The following is a 6,058-nucleotide window of genomic DNA, read 5'->3' on the forward strand; positions in this document are numbered from 1 at the left end:
CGTCTTTTAATTTCATGGCTGCAGTCACCATGGATATTGTATTTCACTGGGGAATGTCTCCCCTATCTAGTATTATGAAACAGAAGACATGCACATCTACTCTTCAAGCAATTTTAATTGGACATGTTAAAGGAAACAAAAATGTTACCTGAGCAGAACATAAAAACATTATGGTTTGCATCTAGGAAACCTCCATGATACAAAAAAGCAAATTGAGGATAATGCAGTTGGACAGGTGGATCAATCCATGATGCCATTTAAACTATATCTTACAAATATTTGCAAAACCAGAAATGTAGCTCAAGAGGTAGTTCAAATTCTACCCATTCCTTTTCATGAACCCTCAGACCTCCCCCTTTTATCTCAAAAGGCTTCTAACCTCTTCAGGAACACTGATCTAGACCATCTTCAATTACTAAGACTGAAAAACAAACAAACAAACAAACAGAGCAAGGGGTCTTTTTAAATATATGAACTGCTATAGAAGCACCCTTACCAAAAAATCTAGCTCAAGGAAAAATTTTAAACAAAAAAATTATAAGACCTCTGCTTTTATTTGTCTGCATGTTCATGTGTATCTATATATACATGTCTTGTAAACATGTGGGGTTCTTTTTATACCTCTTGATGGTATTGATAAAATTATTTTGTAAAAGAGTTCTATTTAATTGTTTTAACAAACAAGCCCTATATAAATCGAGTATGTGTGTGTATATATACACACACACACACATATGAGCTTCTCTTGTGGCTCAGCTGGTAAAGAATCTGCCTGTAGTGTGGGAGACTGAGGTTTGATTCCTGGGTTGGGAAGATCCCCTAGAGAATGGAAAAGCTACCCTCTCCAGTATTCTGGCCTGGAGAATTCCATGGACTGTATAGTCCATGGGGTCACAAAGAGTCAGACACAATTGAGTGACTTTCATATATATATATATACTCTCAAAATATAATAAAAATTGACTCAAATGTTTTTCAGGCTTGTATGTTTTAGGATTAGCCTTCAGTAAATAAAAGACAATTTAAGGTTATTGGTTTATGTAAAACAAATATGTCATTAGACTTGTCACCATTAAGTATAAAACTTTTATTCTAACTAGGTTTACTTAAAGTCAAATAGGCTCTGTAACAAAAATTGTCAGCCAGAAAAATAATTAAGGATGATGACTGATGATGTCTAAAGCCTAATAAAGATTTTTTTTGGCAGGTAATTTAAGCATAGTTGTCAAGAACATATGAATAAAATAAATGTCAGTATCACAAGCTGGAAGCAAGATTGCTAGGAGAAATATCAATAACCTCAGATATGCAGATGACACCAACCTTTTGGCAGAAAGTGAAGAACTAAAGAGCCTCTTGATGAAAGTTAAAGAAGAGAGTGAAAAAGTTGGCTTGAAGATCAACATTCAGAAAACTAAGATAATGGCATCTGGTCCCATCACTTCATGGCAAATAGATGGGGAAACAGTGGAAACAGTGGCAGACTTTATGTTTTTGGGCTCCAAAATCACTGCAGATGGTGACTGCAGCCATGAAATTAAAAGACGCTTCTCCTTGGAAGGAAAGTTATGACCAACCTAGACAGCATATTAAAAAGCAGAGACATTACTTTGTCAACAAAGGTCCATCTAGTCAAAGCTATGGTTTTTCCAGTAGTCATGTATGAATGTGAGAGTTGGACTACAAAGATAGCTGAGTGCCGAAGAATTGATGCTTTTGAACTGTGGTGTTGGAGAAGACTCTTGAGAGTGCCCTGGACTGCAAGGAGATCCAACCAGTCCATCCTAAAGGAGATCAGTCCTGGGTGTTCATTGGAAAGACTGATGCTGAAGCTGAAACTCCAATACTTTGGCCACCCGATGCAAAGAGCTGACTCATTAGAAAAGACCCTGATGCTGGGAAAGATTGAGGGCAGGAGGAGAAGGGGACAACAGAGGATGAGATGGTTGGATGGCATCACCGACTCAAGGGACACGGGTTTGGTGATGGACAGGGAGGACTGGTGTACTGCTATTCATGGGGTCGCAAAGAGTCAGACACAACTGAGCAGCAACTGAACTGAACTGAACTGATTACTGTTTTTAGGTGAACTTTTTAGCAATAATCGTTTTATGTTGTTTAGTCACTAAGTATGTCCTTCTCTTTTGTGACTCCATGGACTGTAATCCCCCAGATTCCTCTGTCCATGGGATTTACTAGGCAAGAATACTGGTCTGGGTTGCTATTTCCTTCTTCAGCAAACTTTCATGACTCCTGTATTCTTGCCTGGAAAATTCCATGGTCAGAACAGCCTGATGGGCTATAGTTCATGGGGTTGAAAAAGTTGGATATGACTTAACAGCTAAACCACCCAGGGATTGAACCCATGTCTGCTGCTCTGCAGGCAGATTATTTACTGCTGAGTCACTAAGGAAGCCTAATTGTTTTCTGAGCTATTTACTTAAAAGAGTTTCCTGAATCTCTGGTAATTTTCACCATTAGAGTTTTGCTAAATTAAGTTAATGATTAATTAAATGAAATTCATTGAATATTTAGATCATTCCCAAATGAGATACTGAAACAATTAATTATTAAACATAGACTTCTCTTTTACAGAAAAACTAAAGATATTCAGAACTATTAGTAAACATGTTTGGAGCCACACTGAGAAGTTTTCTATGAGCAAACATGTGTTTTGGAAATTAGAAAAATTATTTTTTGCCAATCTACAGAATGCTATAATGTAAAATACAATTCATAATTGCCTAGTTTTTGATTTTCACTAGAAACTATAACTTTCTAAGGGTAAAAAAGGAGGGGGGGCACCTCTGTATGCAAGAAAGTAAGATGGGTGTTTTGGTAAAACAACATTTATGAAAAAGGAGTCTTTGAAAATAAATTTTGTGTGTTGTAAGGACTGGATAATACTGGAATGAATTTAACCAAGCAAATTAGTTTTAATATCAAGAGTAAATTGGCACAAAATTGGAATTTGGTTTATTTTGTCTTCTGAAAACAAACACTTATGTTCTGTGTTGTCTTTGAATACTTCAGTAAATCTAGTCTGTTCTATATTAAAAGAGCTAAGTGATGCTCAGAACCATATAAACTTCTATATTTGCCTTTGTCATTTTGGTTAAATGGCCAACTAAGCATTGTTTCACAGTGACCTATGATCCTATCTGACAAAGTGTTTTAAAACCTTTTGGATATTTTTGACAAACTTCCCAAAGTCAAATTGTAAATGAAGTCTTTTTGATTTAGAACTAACTTTGAGATATGAGATACTTTCAGAAAGTCTCTGACATATCTTAAAAAATGTGTTATCTTTCCTTATAAAAAGATAGGTATTATATTAATTAGGTATATTAGATATGTTTAGTTACATGGGAAATATTTTCAAATAAGAAATAATGTTATGCAGCAAGATGGATGAACCTAGAGATTCTTATATTGAGAGAAGTAAGTCAGAGAAAGACAAATATCATATGGTATCATGTATAGCCTAAAAAAAAGGCTACAAATGAACTTATCTACAAAATAGAAAGAGTTAGAGATGTAAAAAACAAACTTATGGCTACCAGGGCTAAGAGAGGGAAGGACAAATGGGAAGAATGGGATTGACACATACAAATAACTAAGGACCTACTCCATAGCACAGGGAACTCAATACTCTGTAATGACATATATGGGATAGGAAGCTAAAGAAGAGAGGCTATATGTACAGGTTGCTATACACCTGAAACTAACACAACATTGTAAATTATATCCCAGTAAAATTAAAAAAAAATAATGTTAAAGCTTCTCAATTGTGTCTGTACAGGTATAGGTTATCAAGTGTTTCAGAAATTGTGTGCAATTCTTGGAAGTTTGATGTGTCCTGACATAAAATGTTATCTATCATCAAAACTGGGACAAACCCTAAGAAGGATTGAATCTGTGTATCAGTAAAATACACTAGATGACTTGCATGTAAAGGCAGTAGGAGCAGAATCTGTAAAGATTGTGTCACATGTGAATGAAGTCCATTCCACTTCTGCAAAAAAACAAATTGACCTCTCATTGTCAGACTTTGGTCAACCTGATGTTTTTGTAACAGGGCATCAGTCTGCTCCTGAATCAGAGAAATTACTGAGATAGTCAACTCCTAGAGAGGTTGATCAGAGAAGGCAATGGTACCCCACTCCAGTACTCTTGCCTGGAAAATCCCATGGGTGGAGGAGCCTGGTAGGCTGCAGTCCATGGGATTGCGAAGAGTCAGACATGACTGAGCGACTTCACTTCCACTTTTCACTTTCATGCATTGGAGAGGGAAATGGCAAGCCACTCCAGTGTTCTTGCCTGGAGAATCCCAGGGACGGGGGAGCCTGGTGGGCTGCCGTCTATGGGGTTGCACAGAAATGGACACAACTGAAGCGACTTAGCAGCAGCAGCAGCAGAAAGGTTGATAGGAAGTCCAGGGTTCCTGAGGAGGAGAAACGGGTCTGGAGGCCTTGAGAAGGCTTGGAAAGGGGTCTCGGGCTCTCAAGGAGAAAAGGACAAACAGTTCTTTCCTACATTGCTTTGTCTTAGTCAATATAACAATGTATCTTGCTCAAGGACGTGTTTCTCCTTAACAAGAATCTTCTGAAAAAAAAAAAAAAAAAAAAAAAGAATCTTCTGACTAATCCCGTCATTTTAAAATGTATATTATGGGATTGGGTCTGGTGAGATCTTTCTATTGTTCATTCTAATCTTGTTAATTTCAGATGTTTGTTGTGGGAGTGGGTCTGGGGCACTCTCCATCCCCTTTCTGATGTCTCTGTCAGAAGCTTTCTCTGTCCCTTTTCTTACTGTAATAAAACTCTGCTACACAAAGGCTCTTGAGTGATCAAGCCTGGTCCCTGGTCCCTAAGCTAAATCTTCTTCGGAGATCACAAATCCAACATCATTCAGCATAAGCTGTCATTATGATGGGTAAATAATAGCTATAAATTAAACAGTATTATAGGCATTCCCAGAAGGCCACTGATTCTTCTTAGCTTCCTGGTGAACCCCATTTTTTTTGGCATTCCTTCATCGACCATAGTGCATTTGTATGCCTGTGTTCAGTCGCTCAGTTGTGTCCAACTCTTTGCAACCCCATGGACTGTAGCCTGCCAGACTCCTCTGTCCATGGGATTGTCCAGGCAATCTGGAGTGGGTTGCCGTTTCTTCCTCCAGATGATATTTCCCACATAAGTATCGAACCCATGACTCTTGTATCTCCTGCATCTCAGGTGGATTCTTTACCACTGAGCCACTAGGGAAGCATTTAAGAAACTCAAATTGTAAATGTGTGCATGACAAGTCGCTTTAGTCATGTCCGACTCTTTGCGACCCCATGGACTGTAGCACACCAAACTCATCTGTTCATGGGATTCTCCAGGCAAGAATACTGGAGTGGGTTGCCGTGCCCTTCTCCAGGGGATCTTCCCAACCCAGGGATTGAACCCGGGTCTCTTGCATCTCCTGCATTGGCAGATGGTTTTTTTTTTTTTTTTTTTTTTTTTTTACCACAAATGCCACCTAACCGAAACTGTAAGTAGACATTGCCGTAAAGATTTCTATAAAATTATGAAAACTGTCTACTAGCAATCTCTGACCTATCAAGACCATAACCCTGGAAAAATATTTATGTCATCAAGGGCCTCAGACCTCCTCTCTCTGGGTCCTTTGAGCATCTGCAGCTGAACCTCATTCAACTTTCATAGTATGGGTTATTAAAATCTTCTTGTTAATTGTATGTATGTTTTCCTGATGGATTGAAGCATTGTTATGCTGCCTTGTAAACTTCTTGGAATTATCACTGTTCTTATCATTTTCAATAGTCAGACAAGGTCAACAGAATTAATGGAAAAACTGGACTCAAGCAAACAAGAATTAATTATATGGAACTGAATGAAATAATGAATATGATTATACTTTTGTGACTTTATCTAAAATACTGGATTATACAAAAAGTTCATTTGTGTCTTTTCCTAATACCATACAATCCAATATTCAGTTCAGTTCAGTTGAGTTCAGTCGCTCAGTCATGTCCGACTCTTTGCGACCCCAT

Source organism: Bubalus kerabau, chromosome 8, assembly GCF_029407905.1.
Source record: "Bubalus kerabau isolate K-KA32 ecotype Philippines breed swamp buffalo chromosome 8, PCC_UOA_SB_1v2, whole genome shotgun sequence".
NCBI lineage: Eukaryota > Metazoa > Chordata > Mammalia > Artiodactyla > Bovidae > Bubalus > Bubalus kerabau.